Here is a 20,966-nt window from a genome sequence, read left to right on the forward strand (position 1 = left end):
CTGTCTGCCCTCTGGTGGATTAGGCTATCTCCACATTTTGTTTTAATAGCCACCAAAAAGGTTGTTTCAGTTCCTCTCACTGACCCTGTCCATGATTTATGTAACGCTTCAACATATCATTATAGCAACATATATAAATATATATCACACATTTATTCAAACATATGCATATTCTAAAGCACTGTGAAGACACAGACTAGGCTTTAGCACAACTGGGGTCTGCTCAAATATCACTTAAAAATGATCACTGGTTCGTTTACAGAAGACTTTCAATGGGCTTGGATTTTTGGATTTGTTTTTTCCCTGGTGTCCCTGCTGTCACCCCAGTGTCTGTCTCCTCTAAGTTGGCTGTCTTAGTGAAGCAGTCATCTGAGCACCAGGAAACGAAGACCTCTACCATCACCTTGTTTGTATGTTTCCATGAACCAAGGCAGAGCCCTGGCATTTCCCTACCCCACGAATGGCCAAAGATTCAGTGTAGCAACAAACGTTCATTTTGATTCAAGGTTTTGTAGATTCCATCCATCATTCTGCTAAACCAGCCAGCATATTATGAGAAAAGCCTGAATATTACAGTATTCTGTTAGAATGCAGGTGAGCTATTCCCCAGAATCTGTGTGGGAAAGATGTGTTTAACTTTTTATTCAGACTTGGAAGAGGATACTGTGGTGAGGATCTACCAGGTCAGGGAGACCTTGGCTGATGGCTCCGGAAAGCAAACAAAGGCAGGTACACAAGACACAACCTGAGGCCTCCTGGAATATTCTTCTTAAAATATCCTATCGTTCCACTAGTGATGTTTTTGTCCCCATGGTAGTATTGGATACTGGATTATTATCATACACAGGATGATCTGCTTAATGTTTCCGGCCCTGTCTGAATTTATCCATAGGAAATTGTACTGTTCTTGAGGAAGAGGAAGACCAAGACCTTATCTGTTCTAGGTAACTATGAAGAAACATGGGTCTTAATTCAGTGGTGACATCTGGTCATATCAGATGCAGGGAAATCTGAAAGTGCTGAATATGCCTATTTCTTCCATTCTGACAACCACAAAGTGTCCCTTTTAATAATGTTGTCTGTTTTCACTGTGGTACTTGTATAGGCCCCTTTATGAATCCCTCTCAATGATAGTAACCTACAGTCAGTTGATGCAGGGGTACTAATCAGCCACCCGATTTCTTGCAGTCTCCTGTTCTCTCCTTTTTATTAAAACCAGCATGAGATGCATATCTGCCTCTGCCTGTTTGGCCTTACCACACTGGCAGGTATTTGATGGCAAGGAAAGGAACGAGAAAAAAATTGGTGTCACATTTCAGTATTAGAGAAATTGGCCTTGAAGACACAGGACTTCTAGGAGCCCATTATGCTGCTAGAGCCTGTTCACTTGGCTGCTACATGTAAATTTCACCAAAAACTTACGCTATAGTTGAAGCTGCCTTTACGGTTTCTGAAGGCGTGTGTGATGTGACTGCTGTGTACTGGGGTAGTTCAGTCTCCTTCCTCCTGGGCTCGTTTCTGATCAGTGCTCAGAGCATGTCATGCTCACTTTCTCCCCCTCCCTCTCTCTCCCTTTCCCTTTGCAAGCACCCGCCAGCCCCAGATAGGAGAGGATTGTTATACCTCCCTTTATGGGGACTTCCCATTTCTTTTCTGTGACTGTTAGGCAGCTAGCTACAGATGAGCAGCAGGGGAAGGCGGAGGTGGAGACTCAGGATATGTGAGCCAAACAAGGAGGGTCTGAGGGACAGGTTGCGGTCAGCACGTCCTGAAGCAGCAGGAAGCACCTGGCCGAAGGGGAATTCCCCGAGGCACACAGGCACAGTTTGAGCCAAGCGATAACCGCAACCTCATTATGTCATCATTATAATAGAATTTACATGTGGTTTCAATCCCCCTCTCCCCGCTATGGGCTTTTCTTAGCGGACTTGGGTAAAAACATGGAATTATGGGTAAAAGCATGCTCACTCAGTATAACCCGTCACTCACAGGACGGGACCTTGTCACTGGATCTTAACCCAACTCCTACCCTTAGGTTCAAAGCGCTTATAAACACCCCACGCCCCTATAGCTGGGCTGGTTTCACTTCGCAGAAGCCAGTCTGCGCTCTCTCCGAGAGTGTGTCTATGCTTTAAGTAAATTTTGCTTTGAACTTGTACCCGAAGTGTTCGTCTGCAATTCTTGGCTTAATATTTCAAGGACCGAGATGGCTGGTCCAGATTCGTCTATTGACCTCCTCGGTTAAAATTCTCCAACACAACGCACACCAAACCCATAACATAACCGGTCCCTTAACCCTCCCATCAAAATCCTCCAGGACTCCGTGTTCATGAATATTTGCTGTTTAATCATCAGTCCTCCCGACCCCACAAAGCTCAAGTCTGGAGCTGCTGGCGGTAGAAGAGAATGAAGTCCAGCAGGACTCACTGGATGAATGTGATTTGGCTGGTTCTATTGGCCATCCTCTGTCAGACTCCTGTACGCCTTACACAAGTGCCTCATTCCAATCGGATAAAAGGGAGGTCTCCACAGTTCTAGACGTAAATGGTGAGTACTCCCATTATAAAGAACATTAAGATCCTAGTAGGTCATGAGGTAGCATCTGTATTCTTTGTATCCAACAACCAGTACAGGCTATGAGTGGCATTCCTGTAAACAGGTCCTCAGACTCATGTTGATTTGAATTACGTTCTTGGATTTAATGTGTTTTTTTTGTTTTTGTTTTTTTGTTTTTGCAGTACGTGGGCCTCTCACTGCCGTGGCCTCTCCCGTCCCGGAGCACAGGCTCTGGACACGCTGGCCCAGTGGCCATGGTTCACGCGCCCAGCGGCTCTGCGGCACGTGGGATCCTCCCGGACCGGGGCACGAACCCGCGCCCCCTGCATCAGCAGGTGGACCCCAACCACTGCGCCACCAGGGAAGCCTTCTTGGATTTAATTTTTAAAAGGCATCCATCATGTGCCTTTTCATTCTTCTTGTCCCAGGCTTACCTCTGTCACCTGGACCCCCCTCACCAGTGCAGGCATTCGGTATCAAGTCAGGCTAGAGAGGGGAAGCAGAGGGGTAAGGGCAGGATCTTGGCTGCCACCGTCTCACCTGCAGGAATTTGTGTAACAGACCTCTTTTTTTCAAGATAAGGATCCTCATACTCATGAAATTATGTTGATAATTTTATTTCTTGAAGTTTCTTACAAAGTCTCTGGCTTTCCACACGTTTTCAGTCTGCTCCATATTTGCAGTGTCTGTTATATTATTCACCAGCTCCAGGTTTTTTCCCTGGGCTGCCTAACTCCCTCTGAAGCATTTGCATACCAGATCCTGAATATAAAATCCTGTCCATGCCCTGTGATTTCCAGGAAGCCAAAGATCTGTCTCTGGTGTCCCATCCTTCAGAAATAGCCATGGTTCTCCTCCTTTGTGTAGCAACAATGAGCCTTCCATGTGTGGGTTATAGTTTCAATCATGTGTGTAGTCTCAGTGGTATAATCTCATGGAAACTATCCACAACCTGTACACCTGATGGGGTTATTGGCCTAATTTATGAGCAAGTTCCCCTTGGGCAGCAGTTCATAGGGTGTGTAGATTAAAACCTGGTTTGCATTACTTCTCGGGTTATGTTTTTGACTTTTCTTCTATGAGAAGCATTTGGATTGTTAGAAGCATTACTCATAAAATCATCTTGAAAAAGTAGAAGAAACCCCATTGTGTATCGGACTATATCTGTCTTCTTTTATAATTAAATTGGCCATGAAAAATCATTTTTGTTCAGTGTGTGCCTTTTCACATTGGGACCATCTTCTTTCCTGTTTCCCGTTCCTCCCTGAGGTACAGAGAAGCAAAGGCTTTCTCAGGATTATAGTAGTTCACAAACCAGAAATGGAACACGTGGTTATTGTGCACCTGTTGTGTACCATGCACCTTACTAAGCAAGCTCCATGTGAGCCATAACCCATTCAGTCCTCGGGGGACACTCTCAGGTAGGTGTGTTATCTCATGGTAGAGCCGAGGGCACTGAGGCTCAGCAAGGTCCCTTCACTTGCCCAAGACTCCCCGCCACTGGGCTGTGGGACACTGGCCTCTCCTTGGCCTGACTCCCTGGCTCAGGCTCTGTTCGCTCCTCTCAGCAGTTGGACCCGTCAGCGACTAAGAGAGGATGTTGCTCACGTTTTCCTTTTTGCCCTGAACCAAATGATTTGAAACTATCTGAATCTTAAACACAAAGTTGCCAGACTGGCGCAGAGCACTCCTGTGGTCCCTCGCTCAGATCTGCCAGCTCCTAATCCATCAGTGCACTTTGTCCCGTGAGCAGAGCCGGCTGCTCATCCAGCCCCTCCAGGCGAAGCCACAGCTCCACGAGGCTCTCCGTGGAAAATCAGCAAGGGGTGAGAGGTCCATGTCTCTCAGCGCCTCCTGCCCCCAGAATTATCTGCTCTCACTCAGGGTCCAGGGAGGCCTTGAGTTTGGCTGTGCTGGTGCCCTTAAAAAGGTGCAGAGCTCTATCTCAGAAACACCAACAGCCGGGTCTGAGTTTCCATGAGGAGGAGAAGAAATTCTCAGACACACGTCTCAGAAGTGAGATGTGTGTGATATGGCACAGCCCTGCCAGGCCATCATTCACAATGGGCCAGGAAAGGCCAAATTCCCCCACACAGATGGGCTGAGAGGAATGAATGGAACATGTAACTGATACACAGATCCACCTGTGTCTGGGTTCTGATGATAACATGAGGACAGTGTGGCTAGCTGTGATGCAGCAGCATGGGCACAGGTTGTTGGGTCTGCCCCCATCCTCTCTGCACAAGGAGAAACCCTATAGAAACCATACAAATACTTGATTTTTAAATTACAACTTGACCTTCTATTGGAGGCTTCCCCACACAGTAATAATATTGGTCAGTACTGTCGATGTTTGATAAAATGTTTTGTCCTTTTCCCATGCAAATGCAAAGAATATTCCAAGCATAGGTAGACAAATAAAGTTACATGATGAAATTACGCAGTGAGAATTAAAAATAATCCTAGACATTGATTCAAAATCACATTGGAGAATGGGGACACCAGGTTTTGACAGTTCTTTCACCCACCAGATTTGTTAAGAGGTCTTACCCTTCAGCCCAATGTGAATTATCATAAAATCTGATTAAGTGTCCTAAAATTGATGATTAATGATTAATGAACTCTGCCTGGAAGAAATAGGAAGGGCACGCTGGGCTTGGAGAAGTGCTTGTGGAAAAAGCCCTGGAAGCTCAGAGAGGCTCCTGGTGCAGGGCTGGGGTCAGGGAGGGGCCAGCCGAGTCCAGGAGGATTTGTAGAAGGGAGTTGTGGGAAGTGATATTGCAGAAGAAAGAGGAGCAGAAGACAGGAGGACTACAAAGGCAGGTGAGGAGTTTAGAGTCTGTGTAGTAGAGGAGGGAGGATGAATTTCCACAAGCCGAGGAGCATGTGATGAAACAGGATTTGGGGGTAATAAGACAGGTGACCTTTGGTAGTGTGGAGAGGACAGAATCAGAGAGAGCAGTTAGAAGGAGACTGGATGAATCGTTGATGAGAGTCAGACATGGATGCTCTCTGGAAGACTAAGTGGTAACAGATATATGAGAGACACTTTAAAGAAACAGTTAAACAAACCTCGCTGAGGATGAGGCTATATGGGGGGAAGTGGGGGGGGCACAGCAATGTGGAGCAGGTCCTGTGGGCCATGACCCCACCTGAGACTGACCTGGACTGGATGAGGGTACTTCATACCTTTGGTTAGCCCACATTCTGAGAATATGTGTTCATTTCACAGGAGAAACATCAAAATATTTGATTAGGAGCACTTTCCAGACCCCACTGGAGGGGTGTGTAACATAAGGAGTGTGCGTTGTATCATCAATCTAAAGAAACACAAATTCTGATTCTGCAGCACTTCTGTACCTAAGCTTCCAATGAGGGATTCAGGCCTCTACTACACTACTTCTATCTGCTAATAGCATCCGTCCCCACTCTGCCTCATGTGACAATAGAATATACACATGTATGGGTGAGTGGAAAGGTAGACAAAAATTAAATGTAAGGAAGTTCGAAAGGTTCCAGAACTGTGAAACATTCTATTAACTTGGTCCATATACTGTAGATTCTCAATTTCTTTTTCTATTGGTACCTGAAGGCTTTAGGCCATACTTCTTCCCCTTTTCTTTTATTCTTGTGGGTAGATATCAACAACTCTTTCTCCCCCATGCCTTGAGGCCTGTTTAGAGCCTTCTCTCTAGGCTACAGGACTAAGGCTAATAGCTGAATAATAGGCGTGACCTCATATGCCATCCAAAACCCTCTAGATTCAAGTGGGTGATTTTTCATTTCAAGGATGTTGCAGCCTAGCACCTGCCATCTCAGCATCCCCAGGCACAGCCATAAAAATGACATCTCCTTCATGTACGTGATGTCTGCCTTTATTGTCTGGGTTATTGGGTGGTTTCATTCATAGGCAGGGACATCAGAAATGGGTGTTCTGGGAGGGATTAGCTCATGAAAACTTGGATTGGTCCTACTGAACCCTCTTTTCCTTTCAGGTGACACCTGGGAGGACTGTCACCAAAGGCCTTTGAGTTTCCAAGGCCCAGGGGTACAAACTTCACAAGCACAGCTGCAGAAAAGCACCCACATGACCAATTATCTACAACTGTAGCTGGACCAGCATTTCAATTGTGGGCACAGCAAAGCCACACTCGGTCTTTCCTCCACCATCTGGGGCTTTACTGCCAACCCTGATTCTGGAAGCCAAGGACCACTCTTCCTAGGTAAAAAATAAAAGGGGATTAGGAAGCTCAAGTTGTCTCAGGGTTGAGGGTGGAGGGGGCAATGGGGCCTTTCCCACACCCCCTGTAGGTCTGGTTGAAATCTGTGATGCTCTACCAGAGTGAGGTGAGCAAGAGCCTGGGATTTAGGACCAGCTCTGCCTCAGGCCCTGGGTTTGCAAACTCCTGATTGTTTCACTGGGCCAAGTTATTTATCTCCTTAGGTATTCACATCTCACATCCCTCATCTGAACTCTTGAAAAATTATATCCCCATTCCATGGTTGTTGGGAATATTAAGCAACATGATGTCCAGAAAGCCTGATCAGTAAAAATGGTTTGATAACAACTATGTATATATAACATCTAACCATTGTGTCTTTCTGGTGCTTTAACACTTACAAAATGATCGCACATGTGTTGTTTCCTCTGAGGTAGAGCACTTTTTTGATCCCCACTTTCTCTGGGACCCGTCTTCCCTTGCTTCCTCAGAAAGATAGGTTGGCCAGTATTTTCCTCTCTTTTCAACATCCACCCTCAAGTCAATTTTCCCCTCCTAGGTGCTCTCAGTAACAGTGTATTAGTAACATTCTGTAGCAATGTAAACCCTGGCCACACAACTCAGCCTCCACTTTAGTTTTCATATCCATGTTATTTTCCTTTTTTCCCCTCTTTTTAAAATAAAGGGCCACCCTCACCCATGAGGTGTACTGATCTGTCTATTTTATGAAACTCCATTTAATTCATCATCTTCACTCATCTCCATGGCCATGTCCTCAGTTTTCTTCTCCTTGGGATCCACCTCTGCTCAGATTTTCTTAAAAGAGCTTCCAAACCCTCACACCCATTTCTCCTGGGACGTGTTCATCTTACCCTCCACCTCTCTCCACATCTGCACTGGAGCCTGGGGCTGCCTGGTGCTCATCCCTCAGGCGATGACCTCATCTGAGAAATGAGGAGAGACCCATGTCTTCAGGTGGAGGTGAGGTAAGACGGAGCACCCCTGTGGCACCATGGAGAGTCTCATAGAAAGTGCTCAGGGAATGTAGGGGATGCGTAGCCCTGAGAAGAGCCATTAGGTCTTGTGGTATTTAGTTGTCTTCTCTTCCCTCTAGTCTCTCCTCTTCTTGTCCTTGGCTTCCCACATTACCAGGCAAGACCTAACCCCACTGGCTCAGCCACTGTGTCTCCCGCTCACTTTCCACGGAGGCCTGAGATGAATCCAGGCTTCACAGGAGATTTTGCAGCAAAGGATAATTTTAATGCGCTTTATTTTCACACTCCTCCACCCAGTGATTCCTGCCCCCCATATCTAATAGCTCCTGTCACCCACCAGAGCTTCTCTCTCATTCTTTTTGTTTTTCTTTTCCAAATTCAGCTCATCAGGAGGATAACAGAGCAGTCCATTCAGTACCTCAACACCCTCATGAATGAGTTCCATTATACACACAAACACTTGTGTGGTTGCATTTTTATCATATTTTCCATGCTGTATTTAGATTGAGTATATATATGTATTACACATAGTATGGATACACATATATGTGAAATATATATTGATGCACATTTGAAATTTTTTCTAGTTTCAGACTTCCCCAGTTCTTTTCTATCATGAGGTTTTCCTTCAGTTTTGACTTTTCTTGATCTGTACAATCTCTTCCCTCCCATCAGTACAGCCTATGTCCAGCATGATTTTCTTGCCTTAGTCTTTTCTACCTAGGAACTTTTTTTTTTTTAATCAGTTTTATTTTTCTTGACTTTTTCTTTTGGCCTTTGGGAACATGTTTGCCCCACGGCAATCTTACCAGTACTGGGTAGTGTTAGGAAGATCAAAAAGAGGAAATACAAAAATGTCTCCATTGGTTTCCACTCACCATAGACTTTCAGATGGCCTTTCTTGTTCCTGGACACTTTCCTTACTTGATGACCCTCCTGCGTGCGGGAGTAAGTCATAGTAAGATCATGCAAAACAATGGATCCTGTTGGCTGTGGTTTTATCTTCAGAGCTGGGTTTGGATGCTTCCATTGGAATGAAGAACCCTCCCAAGCTGGAGGGTGAGGTCTTAGCTGCCAGCAAGCATGAGTGTCTGGTCTGTAGCAAGATTAATGCCTTAAGTGTCCTGAAACAGATTATCACAAGAAAACTGCTGTTCAGCAAGTGGAGACTAGCATGCCAATTCCCTGGCCTTCAAGCTTAGGGTACAGAGGTAATCACATCTGAGGCTCTTATGTGTACTTCTTCCTTATACTCTTTACCTAAGATTATAGCTCAGTCTCCCACTATTTTTTCTCTTCCTCGTTTGTTCACTCAACAGCTGATGCTACCTCGTCTGGTCTTTCCTCTCTTTTCCATGGGGGCTGCCACCCTGCCATGGCCCTTCCATCTCCATCTCCTGTTTGCACTCTGAACTCTGTTGAGTTCCTATAGCTTCTGTCCTAATATTCCCTCTGACCTTCCCTTTTAGCCACAGGGAAGCCCAGATCCATGGTCCTCCTCATCAGAAGAGCATCATTTAGGCCACTGAACACATAGTCCTTCGCCTGATCTCACACACTTTCTTGGTTTCTTTGCCTTATTCTCCCTTCCCCGCTCCCAAACTCCACTGCCTATTTCTTCCAGGATCATGTGTTAATGAATCACTTGCATGTTGGGTTGGCTTTTGGAGAACCTTATCTTGGAAAACCCTTAATCCTCAACTTCTGCACATGAATAAGAAGAAATGAAACAGGAAAAAGAGCACTGATTACAAAATCTAAGTAAGAACCTGGGTCATAGGTGGGAGTGCTGGACTGGCCTGCAGTCAGGTTCCCCTCAGCCCCAGGTGGGCAGTTCTGTGCTAATGTGCATGGGGCTTCCAGAGACTGACGAGCTGGCAGTAGGTGGGGGACAGTAGATGGCACCCTAAAGGGACATTGGCCAAAAGGAGATCCAGAGGCCAGGTTTTCAATATGCATAATAGCATAAAGTGCATAGGCATTCAGACCTCTCCCCTTTCTTAAAATTACTCCTTCTACATGTTCAGTAAAAATCCAGAAGAAATGAATTGAGTTGGAATCTGAGGCCAGGGAATGTAGGAGAGCATGGTAGTGAATTAACTTTGGGCCAGATTTATGAAGACCCAGGGAGATACACAAGAATACAAGATGATCATTGCTTCAGACAAATCTAATTGAGAAGGCAAGTTATTTATATGAGAGTGTCAGAGAAAGATCAAAAAATCTTTAGGGCCAGTGGGAAAGAAGTCCATGCTGGAGTAGATGGAGAGAAGAAAAATAATTGTGTGAAATAGTGTAGGTCTAATGAGTAGTTCTAAATCATGCTATTATAAATTAAAAACTGGGTGAGTTTTTATCTAACATGAATGCCTTAACCCAGTCCATTGAAATTCTGATTCTAAAGTTCTGCAGTGAGGTTTGGGTATCAGTATTTTTAAAAACTCTGCTAATTTGCATCTAGGGATTAGAAGGACTGTGGATCTGGTAGAATATCAGTAACCACTATGGCAACGTCCATTGTGTGGCTACTTCATAGAAAACCTGAATATCAGCCATTAGGGGAATTTGCATTCTTCTCTCAACAGAACTATTTGTACAGCTCAGAGAAGAGAAAACAGAAAAAAGGTAGATAAGTTAGATATATAATATCTCTGTTTGGATCCAAGTTTCTCACAATTTTTATCATACAAGATAGAGTTAAAAAAAAATTACATAAAAACCCAGAGTATAAAATAGTACCTCCCCTTCCCACAATAATGAAATTTAGTGTTTCCTTTTTACTGTTAAAATGCAATTTGCAGTTCGCTATTCACTAAATGGATTTCCCTAACGGGTTCAGAACTGCAGATTCAACAAATTGATTTTTTTTTCACTTAATTTTTTCCTTATGCAAAAACCCCATAATGAATCTTAGGCCTCATTCTCCTATGTTTATCCTTTTTCATGTGCTTCTATGCACTAGCATAAAAGAGTAGGAGAGACTCTTTCTTTGGGAAAAGTTTGAGAAGAAAGTGATGAGAATCTAGTATAACTAAAACTAATGCTTTTTCACTTTTACTTCAGAGTTTTGTTTTTCTATATGTTGAGAATATTCCTAGAAATGCCCTAAGGTGGATCCATCATGAAATTACCTTTCTAGAATGTTGGTGTCCATGGGATGCAAATGGGTTGGGCCACAGTTACACTCCCTGCTCTCTTCTTGCTAATTTCATTTTGAGTTTCCTGTTTTTCCATTTGTTCCTCAGCCCCTTTGGAGAAGGATTTCTCTGCAAAGCCTTATTCCTGTCCAGGAGGGTGACCAAACAACCTCCATTAACTGTTGACACCTCCAGATTGGAGCCTTTCCTCTCCCTTCCCCCAAATGTATGGAAAGGGCCTGTGGCCTGGGTTCTAGGGCCAGGGTTGTCAATAACAGGCCACGTGGTTTTAGTTAGTCCCTAGCCCTGGAAACATAGCTCCTCATCTGTAAAAGGTGGAACTGGACTTGGAAACATTCTGAGGTTCCTGTTGGCTCTCACATTCCAGGGCTTTCCCTGTAGCCTGCCCCTCCTCCTCAGAAGGCAGGGACGTAGAGATAGAAGAGGGTGTGTTTCTCTACCAAGGATCCTCTGCTCCCATAGCAGTCTGTTTCTGAAAGTGTACAAGGGATGCTAAGCACATCCATCCTGGTACATGTGAGAAAGTCAACATTCGGTCCAGATGAAGGGGATTCAAGAGGGACGTACGTGGCTGCTGAGGATTGGGTGGTGGGGATTCGGTTAAGGCTTTGCAGCAGCTTTGAGCTGGGATATCACCAAGCACTGGTGGGGTGAGGACAGGGGTCCCTAGATTCTGCACCACAGGCTGGATGAAAGTTTAGGGAGGTATTTCTTCTAACTCATGTACCTCACTCTCCACTTCAGCCAGCCTGTGGCTCCCCCTTCAGCTCCTCCTGTCGACAGGAGCTCAGCCTGCCCCTGGCCTCTGTCACCATGTAGCCATCCCTCCAGGCTCAGCTATCAGCAGGACCTAACAAAACTCACATTTCATCTCTCTCTCTCCCTCTCTCTCCTCTCCCTCTCTCTCTCTCTCTCTGTCTTTCACAGATACCAATTACTTTAGGAATTAAGAAAAGATATCGCCAATTTGGAAGAAACCACATTATAAAATGTACCTTTTCCGTTTGATGAAAATAAATCTACCGCAGCAAGTCAAGTTAAAGCCCAAATAGAACACTGGAGGGATCCTTTCCTGAGAATCAACCTTACAACCAACAACTACTCTCCACACTCCAAGACACAGATCTGACGGAAGAAATCCCAGTTATCAGCCTCCAAGGGTGATTAATTGATAAGGAAACCAATGCTTTGATGGACACACAGTTTGGAGAGACCTTAACTCTTGCTCGTCTCAATGTTCATCCTCCACACACCGGCATCAGGAGCAACTGGAAGAAGGCAACATGTCAACCTGGTCATTCTTTGCCACTAGATGGACTGTACTAGGATCTGAGGGCATTAACTATGCAGTGTTCTTGCTGAAACTGTTTAGCCTGAGTTTCATCATGAGGTAGTTATCAGATGACTGCAGAATTTAGGCCATTGAACAAGACAAGTGGCCTGTCTTTCTTCAAACAGTCAACGTCTCCACAAATAAGACAACAAAAAGGAGAATAGGTGTTTTGGATTCCCAAGGACTAAAAAGATTGTGTCAGTGTATTTCTTTAGTCTTTTGGAACCCAAAACCTCTCCTCAGCTTTCTGTGGTTGTCTTCAATGGTGGTGACATTGACTTGCTTGCAGAGGACAGGTCAGTTGTCTGGCTCAAGGGTCTACATTTTGCAGTTGTCTGATCATTTCCTCAAGGGTTCAGTTGAACCCTTTTTGCCAAGAACACCACTTACTGCATGCTGTGTGCTTCCAAGCACAGCCCCTTTGGAGACTAAGAGTGTCCACTTTGCCTGTCACCACTATTGTCATTTTAGCATTGGACACTTTGTTATGCAGGGGCCACGAGATCCGTTCACTGGAAAGACATGTTTTCTGTCTATAATCAGTAACTTGATTAGTGGTACTTTGAGAGTTTATGAATATCTTGTTCCGTGATGCTCTTTCTCTAAATATTTTACCATCCCTTATTGTTCCCTCATGTATGTCAATTATCATACTTGTGTTTGTACCCTGGACATTTTTTAATTCAATCGTTCTGTAAACTTGTATTCCTGGCCTTGTGCTGTGGGAAAGACAATCCATACCCCTTCCATATCATTAAAAGTTTTTTTGAGTTTCACTGTGGACTCATGCGTTTTTAAAATTCAGTGTTATAATCCATTATTATCATGATTGATTTTAGTGGGTATAGATATAAATTAATATAAATATTCTTGTTTCTCCTATTCATCTTTATATCTTAAACTCTCCCACATTTTTTAAGTTATATTTACCATTTGTAGTCGATTGTATTTACTATGTTTGTTTTCTGTGTTATTTTATTTTATTTGTGTGTGTGTGTGTGTGTGTGCTTGGTATTTACAAAGGACTGGCTAAATGCACTAATTTTAGCTAGTGCACTAAAATTTTTGACCCCTTAGTCCCTTAGTATGTTGGCACATTTCTAATATTTGGAATATAAGTTTTAAATGACATCTCTCAACTTCAACTTTTACCACTGTGATGATCAAGGACATTATTCTACTTTTCTCTTTTCTTCTGTCTTTACCTACCACTTCTTACAGTATTATTTTAACCCAATCAAATGTATACCCTTTACATTCGATTTTTCCCACCTTGTCCCCACCTCTTTTTTTTTTTTAATGCGGGAACCGGCAAGGTAGGGGTAGGAGCTGGAGGGGCCCACCAGGCCCTTTAGACCCCCTAGTGGCACAGGATGGCTGCCCCACCCTGGGAGTGCCAGCAGCCTCCCTGCAGAGGCCCGAGGGTATGCCCAGGCTGCCCCCAGAGCAGGGTCCATGACACACTGGCTTAAATCTACAATTACATATATTCAATGATGACCAGCTGTACAAAACTCAAAAGTTTCCTCAGTCAGCTCTTGATGAGTAGAGTTCATCCTTAAAGATTCCTCATGATGGAGTAAGGACTCCCTAAGTTTGGCATATTTAATACTTGTTTTCTATTGCTTTGATACATGGACAGCTTGACTGAATATAAATGACTTGACCATAATGAATTTATTGATTTTTTAAAAAACATCTTCTTGCTTTGTATGTTCTATGGAGATGTAGAATGTAACTTTCTCTCCATTGAGGGCAAAGGGAGGCCTGGAGCTTCACAGAAAGAAAATTTTTTTTTAAATCTTAAAAATAAATAAATTAATTAATTAAATAAAATAAAATCTTTTAGCTCTAATAGGATAGGTCTTAGAGTTGACCATTCCAGTTCTATTTCTCCCAGGTCTCTATGACTTTCTCTCTGATCCTTTCTCATTATCTTTTATTCATTACTATTCTGTTTGATGCTTTCATTTTTTCGTTCAATGTCCCTTCTAATTTCAGACAAATATGATCCCTTATGTACTTTGTCATTTAGCCTCTTTTCCAGAGAATTTTCTTTTCCTTCAATTTTTTCTAATCTCTGCCAATTCTAATTTCTCATTTCTTCTTTCTTGTCTACTTCTATTTTGTGTTGTATATTTGTTATGTGAAGTTTTGGGGCTTTTCCCCGTGTGTGTGTGTGTGTGTGTGTGTGTCTACAAATGCTTTGTTCACAAACAATTCAGATACAGATGCCGTTTTACACTTTTCCTATGTTTTGTGATGGATTTTGAAGGGAATTTTTTCATGACCTGAAATTTTTGACTATTTATGTTTTTTATCCTGTCATCTTAGAATAAATGTCTGTTGTATGATTTTCATTTTAACATGACTGGGTTTACTTGAACGAGAAACAGCAGTTTCTAGGTAGGAACAGTTCTAGGTAGGAACAGATTAGGGCTTTGAGTGGCTTAGTCGATTTCTTAGTTCTAGATCTGTCTTGTGCAATTATTTTAGCAGATGTAAGGTTCTGGGGAAAGGCATGGTGTATCTCCTGATTCTGGGATTCTGTTTCTTCCAGTAGGAGCTTTAATTTCTACCAGTTACTTCATTCTTTCTCTTCACCACAAGCTTCCAAAGGATGCTACCTTCATCTAGGTCTCACACTTGATCCCAGTAATTATGCCTCCTCAAAATTGTCACCCTCTGGTTCTCTGCACTGTCAAACCCCTTCCTGTCAATTCCCCAGACACCAGAGCTATATACGACCAGGTCTTAGGCATTCTCTGAGTTTATCCACATGCTCTTTCTGTGAGTAATTTTACCTGGGTTCCCTCCTGAGTATGTCCTCCTTGCTCTCCTCTCCTTTATATGCAGAGTCTTTGCTGATCCCTCTACTGCTGTGTGGCTCCAAGACCTGGGTGAAAACAAACCAGTTGGAATCCACAGTGTTCTCTGGCCTCTGGTTGTTTAGGGCAGGTTTATGAGTGGTGTCTTTGACTCTCTCTGTTAAGTCTCTAGCCCTCTGAAATATGTGTTGATAGATTCAGCTGCTGTTATCCTAGGTGGATCTGTGGTCTCCTATCATTCTTTTTCAAATGAAGAATTTCAATAGTACACAAAATTGACAGAATTATATAATAGAACATCCCCATCTTTGTCAGCCACGTTCAACATTTATCAACTTATGGCTGAAATTGTTTTACTACAATTCCACCCACTTATCTTTTCCTATATTATTTAAAGCAAATCTCAGACATCATATTTCATCTGTAATTATGCCAGTATGTTTCCCTAAATGAAGACTCTTTCTGAAAGTATTATCACAGCACTACAATTATTCATAAATCAATTTAAAATCTTTAATATCATAAAATAGTGTTCAAATTCCCAGTTGTTGTTTTTAAGTTAGTATCCTTTCTTGGGAGCCAAATAAAATCCACAAATTGTAATCAGTAGGATATGTGTTTAAGTATTTACATATATGTTTACCCTCAGTTCCTTCCTTCCTTTCTTCCCTCCTTCCTTCCTTCCTTCCTCTCTCTCTCTTGCTCCAGCTCTCTCTTGGTCTCTTGCTGTCATTTTTTTTTTTTAATCATTCATTTGTTGAAGAAACTGAGCTGTTTGTTCTGTAGCATTCCTGCAGTCTAAATTGAATACCTGGGTGTACTTTCATAAATTCTCTTGTCCTCCATATTTCCTTTTTGGTGGTAGAATCTAGAGCAGTGCTGTAATAAAAAGAAAATACAAGGCACATATGTAATTTAAATTTTACTAGTAGCTACACTGCAAGCTAAAAAAGTATAATCACACAATAATATAAATATGACCTATTCAATACACAGCTAGTTAATGCTACACAGTAAAGGAAATATAATTCTACCAGTTTTAAAGCTGTGTTTAATAGAAAAATATTGTGCATGTCTTCAGTTTTTAAGTTTACATTCACATGAATTATTAATTAAATATAATTAAAATCCAGTTCCTCAGTCCTACTAGCTACATTCTAAGTGTTCAACAGCCATATGTGTCTAGTGGCCCCTATTTTGGACCTGGCAGATACAGAGACTGATGAGATTCACGTCTGATATCTTGGCAAGAGTACCTCAGAAGTGGTGTGTGCTCTCTGATCAGGAGGCACATCAAGTTCTGTGTGTTTCTTCAAATAATATTAGCAGCTCTTGGAGTTCAAGGCCTAGATCCATTAACTGATTATGTGGAGCAAAAGGGTGATGTTCCATCATCATGTATTATTTAACTGGAACACTTGTATAAAAAGCAACTTCCCCTAAATACTAAATACTGTTTAGTTATTTAGTGGTACCCTCTGTAAAGAAAACTGTAGCTTAATGAGCAATTCCCCAAGCATCCTCTGTGGTCACCAGTTAGTTTATTTCTTTTTTTTTTCCCCTGTGCTAATATGAATTCAAAGTTTCAAACACATTGAAGTATTTCAATTCATGGCAATATAGTCTTTACAGACACTCCAATTATCCTCTCTTTCAGTAGTGAAAGTGACTTTAAGCTGGCTCCTTCATCCTTTTGATAAGATCCTAATAGTCTTTGAGAACTTTCCTGATATCAGTACGACAAGGTGCTTCTGTCTCATCTTGAATATTTTCTGCCCCTGAGTTGGACTCAGTCATTTCTCTAAGAATCTCTGGCTTCTTTTTGTGCAAAACATTATTCTCAAGTCAAATTGTGTAACCTAAAGATACTCATTGGAATTGGTTTATTTCTAGGTCTTTCCAGTGGACAGAGCTAGGAAATACTCATATTTGTATGTATTCATGTATTCACATATATCCACATTCACAATTCAAATTCAGAACTACAGGCTTTTTATTGAATGTCTATCGTACATCTGCATCTCTTTTCTCTAATACCAGTATTTTTGTTTTTAAGGACACTGGGACTAATAGAAATACGATATTTCATACAGTCTCCTTTGCTTTTTCCTACATTACATGGACAAAAGAATAAAGAAATACTAACAATGCCAATAACAACACAATTGAGGAAAGCAGTTTTTTAATTCTGTCACTGTCCTGGGGTTCATATAAATTATTGTGTTTTATAGCCTCTTGGGAGAGTTCTTATCCATACGCTTGTTCCACAAAAGGCATACACAGGTTCATTTGTTACATCGTGCTTTCAATGTCTAGAAGTGACATTTAAAAAATTAATTTAATTTTATAATGATAAAAAAATGAATGTGGTTTCCAACTCAAATCAAACCAAACAAGGCATATTCACTATAGTCTAGCCTGGACTTAAGATCTGCAAGTGTCTCAAAGGCCTGGGTGGAGATGGGTCAGGGATCCCTGGTCTCCTCAGACGCCGGAATCCTTGGCCTTCCTCCTCCTTCTGGCTGAGCTTGGGACGAAAGGACGAGGTTTCCTGGAGTGAAGGTTCAAATCTTAGCCTAACAGCGGCTTTCCGTGTCCAATGGAGACTTAGAAGCGAGAAATTCTGAATAAAATGGGAATAAACTGGGATAGGATCCATTAATATTCGGAATAATAGGGCACCTGAATACAATACAGTACTTCCCATCCAGGTCTGGAACCCTCGACCCGAAAGCTAAGACGCTGTCACCCTGCCTGCTCAGCGACGTCACAGCCCCGCACCGCGACCCTTTACTCACAGGGACCAGCGCACAGTTACAAGATGTGCGGTGTGAAGCCCCCTCGCGGGGCAGGACTCAGTGGGCGCAGCCTCTGCCTTTTGCCCCCGAGACCCAGGGTGACCCGACGAGGGGGTGCCACCGGCTCGGTCCCTGCGCCCCTGGGCGGCGGGGCCGGGGCCTCCGGTGGCCAGCGACGGGCAGAGTCGCCAGGGTGCAGCGGGGACGCCGCGGACTCGTCGCCCCACCTGCCCGCCATGGCGTCCGCGTGGAGCGCGTCGCTTGGAGCAGCCGCTTGGAGCAGCTTGGAGCTCCTCTTCAGGAGGACGCGGCAGAGCGCGGGGGACGCGGCTGCGAGGCGTGGGCGGCGGCAGGAGGGTCGCGGGTCCGGGGAGCCTCCTTCTCGTGACCCAGACGGTCGGGTCCGAGAGCAGGACTGAGGAGGACGCGGGGGCGGGAAAGCGCGTCCACGCAGCACGCCTCTGAGGCGCGAGTTCGCTTTCGGGAGGAGACCGAGTAAAAGACGGCTGGGCGCTGCCTAAAGAGAAAGGTCCCACCGAGATTTGAACTCGGATCGCTGGATTCAGAGTCCAGAGTGCTCACCATTACACCATGGAACCCTCTGCCAGGCATTCTGCTGCTCCCGCTACTGAGCCTGGCTGCGCAAAGCCCCGCGAGCCCAGGAGCGGCCTTCCGCCGGGCGCTCTCGTCACTCCGCCCCGAGCCCGCTTCCTCCGCGACGCCAGGAGGCGCCTGACTCGCCTGCCCTCGGCCGTCTCTTCAGGTTAGTTTTTCGTGGAATGAGATGAAATCCATTCGGGGTGAGCTACAGGGAAGGGCTTTTAGGGCTCCCCCAAATCCACCTGCTCTGCCGGCATTTCTAGAGTTTAATGCCCTGAGGTAAAATTCCCGCGAGGAAAAAAAAAAAAAAGGTTCCTTTCCTCTTCTTTCCAAGTGTCCTCTTCCCGCTGCCCTGGGAGCTCTAAAGACCCTCAGAACAGCCCCTGGGACTTCGTGGGATGTCCCCTCCCTGGGACCCCAGGTCCAAGGGTAGAATCGCTGGGTGCTGGGGGCTTTGCCGGGGGATCCGGCCGCACACGTCGCACTGCAAGTACCCAGGGCGGCTCATGGCCTGCCAGGTTATGTGACACAAGGTCCTGTGCTGAAGGCGCGGTGAGGCCAAACAAAAGGAAATGCTGGAGGAAGGTATATTGCAGGGCCACGCACGGAGAAAGGGGACTCCTGCTCAAAAGACCCAAACTCCCTGATAGGTTGTGAGGCAGGAGATAGATGGGCTCCAGGCTACACGTTTAATAGTGCCCTCCTGTTCACACTTCCTGGGGTGAGAAGAAGATGGGCTCCAGGCCCGACATTCATTACCAGTCCCCTGTTTACATTTACTGAAGCGAGAGACAAACGGGCTCCAGGACTACATATTTATGGCCTGACTCCTGTCTATATTTCGAGATCTGTACCTCAATATAAAAATCAGCAACAGGGCTTCCCTGGTGGCGCAGTGGTTGAGAGTCTGCCTGCCGACGCAGGGGACACGGGTTCGTGCCCCAGTCTGGGAAGATCCCACATGCCGCGGAGCGGCTGGGCCCGTGAGCCATGGCTTCTGAGCCTGCACGTCCGGAGCCTGTGCTTTGCAACGGGAAAGGCCACAACAGTGAGAGGCCCACGTACCACAAAACAAAACAAAACAAAAAATTCTAGCAATAGAAATAGGGTAAATAACCAGACACTGGATATTTTTATGGCAGGGACAGAGTGGGACTAAACCCTATTAAAAGATCAAGTGGTCATCCATTTCCCATCCTTGGGGCAAGGGAAACATTGCACCTTGGGGGGTCAAAAAGGAGGGGGCACCACCCCATAATATGCGATGCTAAAGCCATGTAATGCTAAGGCCTCTGGGCTGTAATCCATCTTGGAAAAAAAGTTGCTCACGTGTGTTGGGGAGCGTCCTAGGGCAGGTCAGGTGTGGAAAAAGAAACCAGATAATTGGCCAAAGGTAAACAAAGACCTGGAAGAACTGCAGTATATAAATGACTTAACGGCCTCTTTATTGCGCTCCTCATTAGGGAGGACGCCCATGCCCACACCCTTCCTCTCTGGGTGGGCATCTCTGCCTTGCTTCTATCTTCACTAAACAGTTTCTCTGTGTGCTCTCCCACTTGTTGTTGTGCTATGTCTCTAATAATAAACTTTGTACCTGTTTCTACAGTTTTACCTCCATGAGAAATTCATTTTTCACTGGGGGCAAGAGCCAGGGGGCGTGGTGACTAAGATTCCTAGTTTTCATCCAGGCTACCCAGGTGCAATTCCTGGGCAGGGAATTAAGATCTTGTTTCACGCCCCCCACTCAGTGCTGCTTCTCAGAGATCAGTTTCAGGGAAGAGTTTTTATAGGCAAAATTTGGGGTGCGGGGGTGGCTGCAGAGTGTGTGACCTTCCTCTGACTGGTTGGTGGTGAGGTGACAGGGTGGTGTTCTAGGAATCTCAATCAGCCTCTGGTTCCAACCAATCGGGGGTCCAGGTTCTTGCACCCACTGTGAATTTACCATCCTCCCGACCCGGGTGGGTCCCTAGTTCCTGTAGAAGACCTCAAGAGACCTGTATCAGATAGTTATGTATATTCCTTGAGGAGGAAACTGCACCCTGCCCCGTGGCTACATTATTGTTTCTTGACAGCCTTTCCTTTGTTTCCGCATTTCCTCAGTCCTCTCATTAGTAACTATTTGAATCTGCGCTTGGGAACTCCGTGAGGAGGCTGAAACCTTTTTCCTACAAACAAGAAATGGGGGACATGGAAAGGCTTTTGTACATGGGAGAGACCCACAGGGTCCTGCTCAATTTCAGTGCCCCGTTTTCTTTGATACTCCTCAGTCTTGAGAGGAACAAAGGTGTCAGACAAGAAAAGGAATAATATTTTTGATAGGTTAAAAATAAACTCCCCAGAGGAACTTGTTGTTAAGGGGGATGTGGTTTCAAGGTGTGGTCAGGTGTAATCCTATTATAGGATTTGGGCTTTAGTTGGGTGATTTTGTGGGAAGATGGGAGGAAGCAGGGTTTGCTCCATATTGAATACTGTTAGCAT

General features: G+C 44.4%; 1 non-coding gene and 1 pseudogene across 1 annotated transcript; one reads left to right on the plus strand and one right to left on the minus strand.

The window, feature by feature from the left end:
• Positions 1–469: 469 nt before the first annotated feature.
• Positions 470–9,234, plus strand: LOC149750666 (NBPF family member NBPF4-like; annotated as a pseudogene).
• A 9,181-nt stretch (positions 9,235–18,415) lies between these two features.
• Positions 18,416–18,487, minus strand: TRNAQ-CUG (transfer RNA glutamine (anticodon CUG)). The gene has a single exon. It is a non-coding gene; the product is annotated as a tRNA-Gln (tRNA).
• Positions 18,488–20,966: the final 2,479 nt, after the last annotated feature.

Source organism: Delphinapterus leucas, chromosome 1, assembly GCF_059928025.1.
Source record: "Delphinapterus leucas isolate spDelLeu-1000000601 "Yukka" chromosome 1, BTC_Dleu_Yukka2, whole genome shotgun sequence".
Lineage (NCBI taxonomy): Eukaryota > Metazoa > Chordata > Mammalia > Artiodactyla > Monodontidae > Delphinapterus > Delphinapterus leucas.